This window comes from Triturus cristatus, chromosome 5_2 (genome assembly GCF_964204655.1).
Source record: "Triturus cristatus chromosome 5_2, aTriCri1.1, whole genome shotgun sequence".
Taxonomy (NCBI): domain Eukaryota; kingdom Metazoa; phylum Chordata; class Amphibia; order Caudata; family Salamandridae; genus Triturus; species Triturus cristatus.
Genome location: NC_140588.1, coordinates 553,425,556 through 553,440,593, shown reverse-complemented (window position 1 = coordinate 553,440,593; position 15,038 = coordinate 553,425,556). Strand labels below are relative to the sequence as shown.

The window sequence follows — 15,038 nt, the reverse complement described above, 5'->3', positions numbered from 1 at the left end:
AGCTGAATGAGATCATCATTTGGGTTCCTCTATGTTTGATTGAAGAAAACTTCTCATTCAAAATGTGCTATTTTCGCCTTATCAATAGCGGGAAAGCTTAAAAAAGTGATGCTGTGAATCACCCGTCTGAAATGCGTTTGAGAAAATCAGGATATGATTTTATAATGGCTAACTACTTTGTGAAGAAATTTGATGTCAAAGTATTGTAAAGTTTGTATTGATGTAACTTGTTCAAGCTGATGGACATTTTGAAAGCATTCAATAATTGACTCTTTCAACCTACTGGTGTTGGATTTGAGCTATCAATGAACAAAGATGAAGAAATGGAAAAGCTCAAGAGTAATAAAAAAAGTCCCTCCAAGGTTTCAAATCGGATCATTGGATGCAAAGTCCAAATTGCCAACCATTGCTCTATCGAGCCACCCATGCAGGAGACAGAGACATTGCTTCAGTAGTCTGGAAATGTAGACTGTTTTATTATGCTACAGGCAAAGATGAACATTGTGATATAACTTTTATATTCAGATAAACATTTGAATATTTAACACTTTTATAGAGAATATAGCTGAAAAGAATCAAATCACATTAAATCTCTTTCCACTATGACCATTCAAATGAGATATCTTTTTATCAATATAAGAGAAGGACATCACTGATGCGCTCTCTTTTGTCTCAATGGAAAAGGCACTCTTGTGTGAGAGGGTTCCATGGTGTAATGGTTAGCACACTGGACTCTGAATCCAGCGATCCGAGTTCAAATCTCGGTGGGACCTACTACAATTATGAGATTCACTGTTTAACTCATTTTTTAGAATTTGGTCTAGAAAAAACCTAATATCAATGTTTTATACTGATGCGTATGAACGCATAAGTATGTATAGATGCATACATAGCTTTATCCATCTAGATAGCTGTTAGACAATATGAACATATCAATTATTCATAAACATAAATATTGAAGCTGAACCTAGAAACTGTTCTTTCACATCCACATTGTAAACATGAGTTTATTTTCCTTTCTCATCTATATGGCCAGTAATGAGATAGTTCATTTTTGCTGATTTCTTAGCTGACAACATGCTGGACTTACACAGTGCATTTCATTGTGAATTTCTTTGAAAGTGAATTTCAGATTCACACCTTTGACATGTCTTTCAAAAGATTCAACTTTATTGGTTGTGGATTTACTGTTGAAAATCAGTGTGTAAAATCTTTGTACGTCTGAATTTCAAGATTATTATTATTCAAACTGCACATCTTCGGTCCCCGTAATACAAAGTTTGACTCCTCAAGTTTTGTTTTAATGAATGCTTTGCAATTAAAAAGTTCCTTGTTCCCCTTATCAATAACAGTAAGATTTTAAAAAGTAATGTCGTGCATCAGGCCCCTGTGATGAGTTTGAGAAACCAGAGTGAGTTTGTAAAATCTCTCATTAGTTTGAGCCATTTAGTTTCCAGGTATTGTAAAAATTCTATAATTTGCTCACATCTAGTAAACTTTTAGAGTATAATCAATAAATTAATTTTTCACCCTACCGGTATTAGATATGTGATATTAATGAATACACTTGAAAGAAAATGATTTGGTCAAGAGTCATAAAATGGTCCCACCGAGATTTGAACTCGGATCATTGGATTCAAAGTCCAAAGTGCTAACCATTACACCATGGAACCTCCCATGTGAAAGGAGCGCAAACTGCTGCAGCAATGTGGAAATGTCAAAGTTTTTAATATTCTACTGTCAAAGAGAAACTGAATTGGATTGCTTTCCTATTCTGGTAAACTTTTGCATATTGAACTATGTTGGGGAAGGATGTTGCCCAAAAGACTCAAATAACGTTATAACTCTGTTGAACAGTGGTTTTTATGTGAGATAATATTTTTCAATGAAAGATAAGTTGCCCCCTGAGGCAAATCTCTTCTGTCAAAATGGAAAGCTCACCCTGGTACGGGAGGGTGGATGGTGTCATGGTTAGCACACTGGACTCTGAAAACAGGGATCTGAGTACAAATTTCAGTGGGACTTATCTGAACATTACAATTTTCTTTTCCATTCAGTTCTTAAAAGTTTTATTTGGAACAACATCACATTTACTTATAAACATGTAAAAATCAACCTGTACATATGTATCTCTGTATATATAGCTATATGTCTCTGTATATTTATAGGAACATATAAACATATAGATTATAAAAATAAATATAATTAGTGGAGGTGAAAATCATGAACAGTTGTTGCCTCTCAGCATTTGAAACATGAGTTTCTACTTCTTTCTATTTTATATGTCCTGAAATTGAGATAGTCACTTTTTACTCATTATTGATCCAACAATACAGTTGATGTATACAAAGCATATCATATGATTTGTGAATAAAGTTCAAAAATGAGAATTTGATCAGTACCTGTCATGCCTCCGACCAAAAGCTTATATTTTACGATTGGAGATCAACTGTTGTAAATCAGCATGAAAAACATTTTCTTTTCACGATTTCCATACTAATATAAAACAACATTTTTACTAGCTGAATGAGATCATCATTTGGGTTCCTCTATGTTTGATTGAAGAAAACTTCTCATTCAAAATGTGCTATTTTCTAGGGGTGGGCGGAATTTGCGGAATTAACCTTCGCAAATTATCGCGAGAATGTTTAAAATTATCGCAAACAAGCAGAAATATCGCAAAGATGCGGAAGTTTTTTTCCGGCATGTTCGCGAGATTTTCTGCATGGTTGCGGGTCGCCAACTTACCCATTTGGTTGCTTGCGGGCGCGGCCATCTTGTTTTGAGTTGTTCTCGCGGTGCATGATCGCGAGAAGAAAGACGTGATCGCGCGACGCATGACGTCACTGCGGGCGCGAACTGTCGCGAGACAGCGCAAATGGCTAAAAACAATACAACATCTCATGGAGAACGCGACCGGATCAAGAAAACTTGTCGGCGAACGCAGGGATTCAGGTAAGGCGATCGCGCGCGCGCGAGAATGTATCATTTTACAGCGCGAGCAAGAAACAAATTATCGCCAAGCTGCGGAAACCGGAATTTTTGACATTTTCGCGCTCTCCGCGGAACGCAAAAATGTCAAATTATCGCAATTTCCGCGAACGGAACAAAATTTTGGCCCAGGCCTACTATTTTCGCCTTATCAATAGAGGGAAAGCTTAAAAAAGTGATGCTGTGAATCACCCGTCTGAAATGCGTTTGAGAAAATCAGGATATGATTTTATAATGGCTAACTACTTTGTGAAGAAATTTGATGTCAAAGTATTGTAAAGTTTGTATTGATGTAACTTGTTCAAGCTGATGGACATTTTGAAAGCATTCAATAATTGACTCTTTCAACCTACTGGTGTTGGATTTGAGCTATCAATGAACAAAGATGAAGAAATGGAAAAGCTCAAGAGTAATAAAAAAAGTCCCTCCAAGGTTTCAAATCGGATCATTGGATGCAAAGTCCAAATTGCCAACCATTGCTCTATCGAGCCACCCATGCAGGAGACAGAGACATTGCTTCAGTAGTCTGGAAATGTAGACTGTTTTATTATGCTACAGGCAAAGATGAACATTGTGATATAACTTTTATATTCAGATAAACATTTGAATATTTAACACTTTTATAGAGAATATAGCTGAAAAGAATCAAATCACATTAAATCTCTATCCACTATGACCATTCAAATGAGATATCTTTTTATCAATATAAGAGAAGGACATCACTGATGCGCTCTCTTTTGTCTCAATGGAAAAGGCACTCTTGTGTGAGAGGGTTCCATGGTGTAATGGTTAGCACACTGGACTCTGAATCCAGCGATCCGAGTTCAAATCTCGGTGGGACCTACTACAATTATGAGATTCACTGTTTAACTCATTTTTTAGAATTTGGTCTAGAAAAAACCTAATATCAATGTTTTATACTGATGCGTATGAACGCATAAGTATGTATAGATGCATACATAGCTTTATCCATCTAGATAGCTGTTAGACAATATGAACATATCAATTATTCATAAACATAAATATTGAAGCTGAACCTAGAAACTGTTCTTTCACATCCACATTGTAAACATGAGTTTATTTTCCTTTCTCATCTATATGGCCAGTAATGAGATAGTTCATTTTTGCTGATTTCTTAGCTGACAACATGCTGGACTTACACAGTGCATTTCATTGTGAATTTCTTTGAAAGTGAATTTCAGATTCACACCTATGACATGTCTTTCAAAAGATTCAACTTTATTGGTTGTGGATTTACTGTTGAAAATCAGTGTGTAAAATCTTTGTACGTCTGAATTTCAAGATTATTATTCAAACTGCACATCTTCGGTCCCCGTAATACAAAGTTTGACTCCTCAAGTTTTGTTTTAATGAATGCTTTGCAATTAAAAAGTTCCTTGTTCCCCTTATCAATAACAGTAAGATTTTAAAAAGTAATGTCGTGCATCAGGCCCCTGTGATGAGTTTGAGAAACCAGAGTGAGTTTGTAAAATCTCTCATTATTTTGAGCCATTTAGTTTCCAGGTATTGTAAAAATTCTATTATTTGCTCACATCTAGTAAATTTTTAGAGTATAATCAATACATTAATTTTTCACCCTACCGGTATTAGATATGTGATATTAATGAATACACTTGAAAGAAAATGATTTGGTCAAGAGTCATAAAATGGTCCCACCGAGATTTGAACTCGGATCATTGGATTCAAAGTCCAAAGTGCTAACCATTACACCATGGAACCTCCCATGTGAAAGGAGTGCAAACTGCTGCAGCAATGTGGAAATGTCAACGTTTTTAATATTCTACTGTCAAAGAGAAACTGAATTGGATTGCTTTCCTATTCTGATAAACTTTTGCATATTGAACTATGTTGGGGAAGGATGTTGCCCAAAAGACTCAAATAACGTTATAACTCTGTTGAACAGTGGTTTTTATGTGAGATACTATTTTTCAATGAAAGATAAGTTGCCCCCTGAGGCAAATCTCTTCTGTCAAAATGGAAAGCTCACCCTGGTACGGGAGGGTGGATGGTGTCGTGGTTAGCACTCTGGACTCTGAAAACAGGGATCTGAGTACAAATTTCAGTGGGACTTATCTGAACATTACAATTTTCTTTTCCATTCAGTTCTTAAAAGTTTTATTTGGAACAACATCACATTTACTTATAAACATGTAAAAATCAACCTGTACATATGTATCTCTGTATATATAGCTATATGTCTCTGTATATTTATAGGAACATATAAACATATAGATTATAAAAATAAATATAATTAGTGGAGGTGAAAATCATGAACAGTTGTTGCCTCTCAGCATTTGAAACATGAGTTTCTACTTCTTTCTCTTTTATATGTCCTGAAATTGAGATAGTCACTTTTTACTCATTATTGATCCAACAATACAGTTGATGTATACAAAGCATATCATATGATTTCTGAATGAAGTTCAAAAATGAGAATTTGATCAGTACCTGTCATGCCTCCGACCAAAAGCTTATATTTTACGATTGGAGATCAACTGTTGTAAATCAGCATGAAAAACATTTTCTTTTCACGATTTCCATACTAATATAAAACAACATTTTTACTAGCTGAATGAGATCATCATTTGGGTTCCTCTATGTTTGATTGAAGAAAACTTCTCATTCAAAATGTGCTATTTTCGCCTTATCAATAGCGGGAAAGCTTAAAAAAGTGATGCTGTGAATCACCCGTCTGAAATGCGTTTGAGAAAATCAGGATATGATTTTATAATGGCTAACTACTTTGTGAAGAAATTTGATGTCAAAGTATTGTAAAGTTTGTATTGATGTAACTTGTTCAAGCTGATGGACATTTTGAAAGCATTCAATAATTGACTCTTTCAACCTACTGGTGTTGGATTTGAGCTATCAATGAACAAAGATGAAGAAATGGAAAAGCTCAAGAGTAATAAAAAAAGTCCCTCCAAGGTTTCAAATCGGATCATTGGATGCAAAGTCCAAATTGCCAACCATTGCTCTATCGAGCCACCCATGCAGGAGACAGAGACATTGCTTCAGTAGTCTGGAAATGTAGACTGTTTTATTATGCTACAGGCAAAGATGAACATTGTGATATAACTTTTATATTCAGATAAACATTTGAATATTTAACACTTTTATAGAGAATATAGCTGAAAAGAATCAAATCACATTAAATCTCTTTCCACTATGACCATTCAAATGAGATATCTTTTTATCAATATAAGAGAAGGACATCACTGATGCGCTCTCTTTTGTCTCAATGGAAAAGGCACTCTTGTGTGAGAGGGTTCCATGGTGTAATGGTTAGCACACTGGACTCTGAATCCAGCGATCCGAGTTCAAATCTCGGTGGGACCTACTACAATTATGAGATTCACTGTTTAACTCATTTTTTAGAATTTGGTCTAGAAAAAACCTAATATCAATGTTTTATACTGATGCGTATGAACGCATAAGTATGTATAGATGCATACATAGCTTTATCCATCTAGATAGCTGTTAGACAATATGAACATATCAATTATTCATAAACATAAATATTGAAGCTGAACCTAGAAACTGTTCTTTCACATCCACATTGTAAACATGAGTTTATTTTCCTTTCTCATCTATATGGCCAGTAATGAGATAGTTCATTTTTGCTGATTTCTTAGCTGACAACATGCTGGACTTACACAGTGCATTTCATTGTGAATTTCTTTGAAAGTGAATTTCAGATTCACACCTTTGACATGTCTTTCAAAAGATTCAACTTTATTGGTTGTGGATTTACTGTTGAAAATCAGTGTGTAAAATCTTTGTACGTCTGAATTTCAAGATTATTATTATTCAAACTGCACATCTTCGGTCCCCGTAATACAAAGTTTGACTCCTCAAGTTTTGTTTTAATGAATGCTTTGCAATTAAAAAGTTCCTTGTTCCCCTTATCAATAACAGTAAGATTTTAAAAAGTAATGTCGTGCATCAGGCCCCTGTGATGAGTTTGAGAAACCAGAGTGAGTTTGTAAAATCTCTCATTAGTTTGAGCCATTTAGTTTCCAGGTATTGTAAAAATTCTATAATTTGCTCACATCTAGTAAACTTTTAGAGTATAATCAATAAATTAATTTTTCACCCTACCGGTATTAGATATGTGATATTAATGAATACACTTGAAAGAAAATGATTTGGTCAAGAGTCATAAAATGGTCCCACCGAGATTTGAACTCGGATCATTGGATTCAAAGTCCAAAGTGCTAACCATTACACCATGGAACCTCCCATGTGAAAGGAGCGCAAACTGCTGCAGCAATGTGGAAATGTCAAAGTTTTTAATATTCTACTGTCAAAGAGAAACTGAATTGGATTGCTTTCCTATTCTGGTAAACTTTTGCATATTGAACTATGTTGGGGAAGGATGTTGCCCAAAAGACTCAAATAACGTTATAACTCTGTTGAACAGTGGTTTTTATGTGAGATAATATTTTTCAATGAAAGATAAGTTGCCCCCTGAGGCAAATCTCTTCTGTCAAAATGGAAAGCTCACCCTGGTACGGGAGGGTGGATGGTGTCATGGTTAGCACACTGGACTCTGAAAACAGGGATCTGAGTACAAATTTCAGTGGGACTTATCTGAACATTACAATTTTCTTTTCCATTCAGTTCTTAAAAGTTTTATTTGGAACAACATCACATTTACTTATAAACATGTAAAAATCAACCTGTACATATGTATCTCTGTATATATAGCTATATGTCTCTGTATATTTATAGGAACATATAAACATATAGATTATAAAAATAAATATAATTAGTGGAGGTGAAAATCATGAACAGTTGTTGCCTCTCAGCATTTGAAACATGAGTTTCTACTTCTTTCTATTTTATATGTCCTGAAATTGAGATAGTCACTTTTTACTCATTATTGATCCAACAATACAGTTGATGTATACAAAGCATATCATATGATTTGTGAATAAAGTTCAAAAATGAGAATTTGATCAGTACCTGTCATGCCTCCGACCAAAAGCTTATATTTTACGATTGGAGATCAACTGTTGTAAATCAGCATGAAAAACATTTTCTTTTCACGATTTCCATACTAATATAAAACAACATTTTTACTAGCTGAATGAGATCATCATTTGGGTTCCTCTATGTTTGATTGAAGAAAACTTCTCATTCAAAATGTGCTATTTTCTAGGGGTGGGCGGAATTTGCGGAATTAACCTTCGCAAATTATCGCGAGAATGTTTAAAATTATCGCAAACAAGCAGAAATATCGCAAAGATGCGGAAGTTTTTTTCCGGCATGTTCGCGAGATTTTCTGCATGGTTGCGGGTCGCCAACTTACCCATTTGGTTGCTTGCGGGCGCGGCCATCTTGTTTTGAGTTGTTCTCGCGGTGCATGATCGCGAGAAGAAAGACGTGATCGCGCGACGCATGACGTCACTGCGGGCGCGAACTGTCGCGAGACAGCGCAAATGGCTAAAAACAATACAACATCTCATGGAGAACGCGACCGGATCAAGAAAACTTGTCGGCGAACGCAGGGATTCAGGTAAGGCGATCGCGCGCGCGCGAGAATGTATCATTTTACAGCGCGAGCAAGAAACAAATTATCGCCAAGCTGCGGAAACCGGAATTTTTGACATTTTCGCGCTCTCCGCGGAACGCAAAAATGTCAAATTATCGCAATTTCCGCGAACGGAACAAAATTTTGGCCCAGGCCTACTATTTTCGCCTTATCAATAGAGGGAAAGCTTAAAAAAGTGATGCTGTGAATCACCCGTCTGAAATGCGTTTGAGAAAATCAGGATATGATTTTATAATGGCTAACTACTTTGTGAAGAAATTTGATGTCAAAGTATTGTAAAGTTTGTATTGATGTAACTTGTTCAAGCTGATGGACATTTTGAAAGCATTCAATAATTGACTCTTTCAACCTACTGGTGTTGGATTTGAGCTATCAATGAACAAAGATGAAGAAATGGAAAAGCTCAAGAGTAATAAAAAAAGTCCCTCCAAGGTTTCAAATCGGATCATTGGATGCAAAGTCCAAATTGCCAACCATTGCTCTATCGAGCCACCCATGCAGGAGACAGAGACATTGCTTCAGTAGTCTGGAAATGTAGACTGTTTTATTATGCTACAGGCAAAGATGAACATTGTGATATAACTTTTATATTCAGATAAACATTTGAATATTTAACACTTTTATAGAGAATATAGCTGAAAAGAATCAAATCACATTAAATCTCTATCCACTATGACCATTCAAATGAGATATCTTTTTATCAATATAAGAGAAGGACATCACTGATGCGCTCTCTTTTGTCTCAATGGAAAAGGCACTCTTGTGTGAGAGGGTTCCATGGTGTAATGGTTAGCACACTGGACTCTGAATCCAGCGATCCGAGTTCAAATCTCGGTGGGACCTACTACAATTATGAGATTCACTGTTTAACTCATTTTTTAGAATTTGGTCTAGAAAAAACCTAATATCAATGTTTTATACTGATGCGTATGAACGCATAAGTATGTATAGATGCATACATAGCTTTATCCATCTAGATAGCTGTTAGACAATATGAACATATCAATTATTCATAAACATAAATATTGAAGCTGAACCTAGAAACTGTTCTTTCACATCCACATTGTAAACATGAGTTTATTTTCCTTTCTCATCTATATGGCCAGTAATGAGATAGTTCATTTTTGCTGATTTCTTAGCTGACAACATGCTGGACTTACACAGTGCATTTCATTGTGAATTTCTTTGAAAGTGAATTTCAGATTCACACCTTTGACATGTCTTTCAAAAGATTCAACTTTATTGGTTGTGGATTTACTGTTGAAAATCAATGTGTAAAATCTTTGTACGTCTGAATTTCAAGATTATTATTCAAACTGCACATCTTCGGTCCCCGTAATACAAAGTTTGACTCCTCAAGTTTTGTTTTAATGAATGCTTTGCAATTAAAAAGTTCCTTGTTCCCCTTATCAATAACAGTAAGATTTTAAAAAGTAATGTCGTGCATCAGGCCCCTGTGATGAGTTTGAGAAACCAGAGTGAGTTTGTAAAATCTCTCATTATTTTGAGCCATTTAGTTTCCAGGTATTGTAAAAATTCTATTATTTGCTCACATCTAGTAAATTTTTAGAGTATAATCAATACATTAATTTTTCACCCTACCGGTATTAGATATGTGATATTAATGAATACACTTGAAAGAAAATGATTTGCTCAAGAGTCATAAAATGGTCCCACCGAGATTTGAACTCGGATCATTGGATTCAAAGTCCAAAGTGCTAACCATTACACCATGGAACCTCCCATGTGAAAGGAGTGCAAACTGCTGCAGCAATGTGGAAATGTCAACGTTTTTAATATTCTACTGTCAAAGAGAAACTGAATTGGATTGCTTTCCTATTCTGGTAAACTTTTGCATATTGAACTATGTTGGGGAAGGATGTTGCCCAAAAGACTCAAATAACGTTATAACTCTGTTGAACAGTGGTTTTTATGTGAGATAATATTTTTCAATGAAAGATAAGTTGCCCCCTGAGGCAAATCTCTTCTGTCAAAATGGAAAGCTCACCCTGGTACGGGAGGGTGGATGGTGTCGTGGTTAGCACTCTGGACTCTGAAAACAGGGATCTGAGTACAAATTTCAGTGGGACTTATCTGAACATTACAATTTTCTTTTCCATTCAGTTCTTAAAAGTTTTATTTGGAACAACATCACATTTACTTATAAACATGTAAAAATCAACCTGTACATATGTATCTCTGTATATATAGCTATATGTCTCTGTATATTTATAGGAACATATAAACATATAGATTATAAAAATAAATATAATTAGTGGAGGTGAAAATCATGAACAGTTGTTGCCTCTCAGCATTTGAAACATGAGTTTCTACTTCTTTCTCTTTTATATGTCCTGAAATTGAGATAGTCACTTTTTACTCATTATTGATCCAACAATACAGTTGATGTATACAAAGCATATCATATGATTTCTGAATGAAGTTCAAAAATGAGAATTTGATCAGTACCTGTCATGCCTCCGACCAAAAGCTTATATTTTACGATTGGAGATCAACTGTTGTAAATCAGCATGAAAAACATTTTCTTTTCACGATTTCCATACTAATATAAAACAACATTTTTACTAGCTGAATGAGATCATCATTTGGGTTCCTCTATGTTTGATTGAAGAAAACTTCTCATTCAAAATGTGCTATTTTCGCCTTATCAATAGCGGGAAAGCTTAAAAAAGTGATGCTGTGAATCACCCGTCTGAAATGCGTTTGAGAAAATCAGGATATGATTTTATAATGGCTAACTACTTTGTGAAGAAATTTGATGTCAAAGTATTGTAAAGTTTGTATTGATGTAACTTGTTCAAGCTGATGGACATTTTGAAAGCATTCAATAATTGACTCTTTCAACCTACTGGTGTTGGATTTGAGCTATCAATGAACAAAGATGAAGAAATGGAAAAGCTCAAGAGTAATAAAAAAAGTCCCTCCAAGGTTTCAAATCGGATCATTGGATGCAAAGTCCAAATTGCCAACCATTGCTCTATCGAGCCACCCATGCAGGAGACAGAGACATTGCTTCAGTAGTCTGGAAATGTAGACTGTTTTATTATGCTACAGGCAAAGATGAACATTGTGATATAACTTTTATATTCAGATAAACATTTGAATATTTAACACTTTTATAGAGAATATAGCTGAAAAGAATCAAATCACAATAAATCTCTATCCACTATGACCATTCAAATGAGATATCTTTTTATCAATATAAGAGAAGGACATCACTGATGCGCTCTCTTTTGTCTCAATGGAAAAGGCACTCTTGTGTGAGAGGGTTCCATGGTGTAATGGTTAGCACACTGGACTCTGAATCCAGCGATCCGAGTTCAAATCTCGGTGGGACCTACTACAATTATGAGATTCACTGTATAACTCATTTTTTAGAATTTGGTCTAGAAAAAACCTAATATCAATGTTTTATACTGATGCGTATGAACGCATAAGTATGTATAGATGCATACATAGCTTTATCCATCTAGATAGCTGTTAGACAATATGAACATATCAATTATTCATAAACATAAATATTGAAGCTGAACCTAGAAACTGTTCTTTCACATCCACATTGTAAACATGAGTTTATTTTCCTTTCTCATCTATATGGCCAGTAATGAGATAGTCGATTTTTGCTGATTTCTTAGCTGACAACATGCTGGACTTACACAGTGCATTTCATTGTGAATTTCTTTGAAAGTGAATTTCAGATTCACACCTTTGACATGTCTTTCAAAAGATTCAACTTTATTGGTTGTGGATTTACTGTTGAAAATCAATGTGTAAAATCTTTGTACGTCTGAATTTCAAGATTATTATTCAAACTGCACATCTTCGGTCCCCGTAATACAAAGTTTGACTCCTCAAGTTTTGTTTTAATGAATGCTTTGCAATTAAAAAGTTCCTTGTTCCCCTTATCAATAACAGTAAGATTTTAAAAAGTAATGTCGTGCATCAGGCCCCTGTGATGAGTTTGAGAAACCAGAGTGAGTTTGTAAAATCTCTCATTATTTTGAGCCATTTAGTTTCCAGGTATTGTAAAAATTCTATTATTTGCTCACATCTAGTAAATTTTTAGAGTATAATCAATACATTAATTTTTCACCCTACCGGTATTAGATATGTGATATTAATGAATACACTTGAAAGAAAATGATTTGCTCAAGAGTCATAAAATGGTCCCACCGAGATTTGAACTCGGATCATTGGATTCAAAGTCCAAAGTGCTAACCATTACACCATGGAACCTCCCATGTGAAAGGAGTGCAAACTGCTGCAGCAATGTGGAAATGTCAACGTTTTTAATATTCTACTGTCAAAGAGAAACTGAATTGGATTGCTTTCCTATTCTGGTAAACTTTTGCATATTGAACTATGTTGGGGAAGGATGTTGCCCAAAAGACTCAAATAACGTTATAACTCTGTTGAACAGTGGTTTTTATGTGAGATAATATTTTTCAATGAAAGATAAGTTGCCCCCTGAGGCAAATCTCTTCTGTCAAAATGGAAAGCTCACCCTGGTACGGGAGGGTGGATGGTGTCGTGGTTAGCACTCTGGACTCTGAAAACAGGGATCTGAGTACAAATTTCAGTGGGACTTATCTGAACATTACAATTTTCTTTTCCATTCAGTTCTTAAAAGTTTTATTTGGAACAACATCACATTTACTTATAAACATGTAAAAATCAACCTGTACATATGTATCTCTGTATATATAGCTATATGTCTCTGTATATTTATAGGAACATATAAACATATAGATTATAAAAATAAATATAATTAGTGGAGGTGAAAATCATGAACAGTTGTTGCCTCTCAGCATTTGAAACATGAGTTTCTACTTCTTTCTCTTTTATATGTCCTGAAATTGAGATAGTCACTTTTTACTCATTATTGATCCAACAATACAGTTGATGTATACAAAGCATATCATATGATTTCTGAATGAAGTTCAAAAATGAGAATTTGATCAGTACCTGTCATGCCTCCGACCAAAAGCTTATATTTTACGATTGGAGATCAACTGTTGTAAATCAGCATGAAAAACATTTTCTTTTCACGATTTCCATACTAATATAAAACAACATTTTTACTAGCTGAATGAGATCATCATTTGGGTTCCTCTATGTTTGATTGAAGAAAACTTCTCATTCAAAATGTGCTATTTTCGCCTTATCAATAGTGGGAAAGCTTAAAAAAGTGATGCTGTGAATCACCCGTCTGAAATGCGTTTGAGAAAATCAGGATATGATTTTATAATGGCTAACTACTTTGTGAAGAAATTTGATGTCAAAGTATTGTAAAGTTTGTATTGATGTAACTTGTTCAAGCTGATGGACATTTTGAAAGCATTCAATAATTGACTCTTTCAACCTACTGGTGTTGGATTTGAGCTATCAATGAACAAAGATGAAGAAATGGAAAAGCTCAAGAGTAATAAAAAAAGTCCCTCCAAGGTTTCAAATCGGATCATTGGATGCAAAGTCCAAATTGCCAACCATTGCTCTATCGAGCCACCCATGCAGGAGACAGAGACATTGCTTCAGTAGTCTGGAAATGTAGACTGTTTTATTATGCTACAGGCAAAGATGAACATTGTGATATAACTTTTATATTCAGATAAACATTTGAATATTTAACACTTTTATAGAGAATATAGCTGAAAAGAATCAAATCACATTAAATCTCTATCCACTATGACCATTCAAATGAGATATCTTTTTATCAATATAAGAGAAGGACATCACTGATGCGCTCTCTTTTGTCTCAATGGAAAAGGCACTCTTGTGTGAGAGGGTTCCATGGTGTAATGGTTAGCACACTGGACTCTGAATCCAGCGATCCGAGTTCAAATCTCGGTGGGACCTACTACAATTATGAGATTCACTGTTTAACTCATTTTTTAGAATTTGGTCTAGAAAAAACCTAATATCAATGTTTTATACTGATGCGTATGAACGCATAAGTATGTATAGATGCATACATAGCTTTATCCATCTAGATAGCTGTTAGACAATATGAACATATCAATTATTCATAAACATAAATATTGAAGCTGAACCTAGAAACTGTTCTTTCACATCCACATTGTAAACATGAGTTTATTTTCCTTTCTCATCTATATGGCCAGTAATGAGATAGTTCATTTTTGCTGATTTCTTAGCTGACAACATGCTGGACTTACACAGTGCATTTCATTGTGAATTGCTTTGAAAGTGAATTTCAGATTCACACCTTTGACATGTCTTTCAAAAGATTCAACTTTATTGGTTGTGGATTTACTGTTGAAAATCAATGTGTAAAATCTTTGTACGTCTGAATTTCAAGATTATTATTCAAACTGCACATCTTCGGTCCCCGTAATACAAAGTTTGACTCCTCAAGTTTTGTTTTAATGAATGCTTTGCAATTAAAAAGTTCCTTGTTCCCCTTATCAATAACAGTAAGATTTTAAAAAGT

General features: G+C 34.8%; 11 non-coding genes across 11 annotated transcripts; 6 read left to right on the top strand and 5 right to left on the bottom strand.

Moving 5' to 3' along the window:
• Positions 1-701: 701 nt before the first annotated feature.
• TRNAQ-CUG (transfer RNA glutamine (anticodon CUG)) lies at positions 702-773 on the top strand. Its single transcript has one exon. It is a non-coding gene; the product is annotated as a tRNA-Gln (tRNA).
• An 828-nt stretch (positions 774-1,601) lies between these two features.
• TRNAQ-UUG (transfer RNA glutamine (anticodon UUG)) lies at positions 1,602-1,673 on the bottom strand. Its single transcript has one exon. It is a non-coding gene; the product is annotated as a tRNA-Gln (tRNA).
• A 2,089-nt stretch (positions 1,674-3,762) lies between these two features.
• Positions 3,763-3,834, top strand: TRNAQ-CUG (transfer RNA glutamine (anticodon CUG)). Its single transcript has one exon. It is a non-coding gene; the product is annotated as a tRNA-Gln (tRNA).
• An 825-nt stretch (positions 3,835-4,659) lies between these two features.
• Positions 4,660-4,731, bottom strand: TRNAQ-UUG (transfer RNA glutamine (anticodon UUG)). Its single transcript has one exon. It is a non-coding gene; the product is annotated as a tRNA-Gln (tRNA).
• A 1,548-nt stretch (positions 4,732-6,279) lies between these two features.
• On the top strand, positions 6,280-6,351 carry TRNAQ-CUG (transfer RNA glutamine (anticodon CUG)). The gene has a single exon. It is a non-coding gene; the product is annotated as a tRNA-Gln (tRNA).
• Positions 6,352-7,179: 828 nt separating this feature from the next.
• On the bottom strand, positions 7,180-7,251 carry TRNAQ-UUG (transfer RNA glutamine (anticodon UUG)). Its single transcript has one exon. It is a non-coding gene; the product is annotated as a tRNA-Gln (tRNA).
• Positions 7,252-9,340: 2,089 nt separating this feature from the next.
• Positions 9,341-9,412, top strand: TRNAQ-CUG (transfer RNA glutamine (anticodon CUG)). Its single transcript has one exon. It is a non-coding gene; the product is annotated as a tRNA-Gln (tRNA).
• An 825-nt stretch (positions 9,413-10,237) lies between these two features.
• TRNAQ-UUG (transfer RNA glutamine (anticodon UUG)) lies at positions 10,238-10,309 on the bottom strand. Its single transcript has one exon. It is a non-coding gene; the product is annotated as a tRNA-Gln (tRNA).
• A 1,548-nt stretch (positions 10,310-11,857) lies between these two features.
• Positions 11,858-11,929, top strand: TRNAQ-CUG (transfer RNA glutamine (anticodon CUG)). Its single transcript has one exon. It is a non-coding gene; the product is annotated as a tRNA-Gln (tRNA).
• An 825-nt stretch (positions 11,930-12,754) lies between these two features.
• TRNAQ-UUG (transfer RNA glutamine (anticodon UUG)) lies at positions 12,755-12,826 on the bottom strand. The gene has a single exon. It is a non-coding gene; the product is annotated as a tRNA-Gln (tRNA).
• A 1,548-nt stretch (positions 12,827-14,374) lies between these two features.
• TRNAQ-CUG (transfer RNA glutamine (anticodon CUG)) lies at positions 14,375-14,446 on the top strand. The gene has a single exon. It is a non-coding gene; the product is annotated as a tRNA-Gln (tRNA).
• The last annotated feature ends 592 nt before the right edge of the window (positions 14,447-15,038 follow it).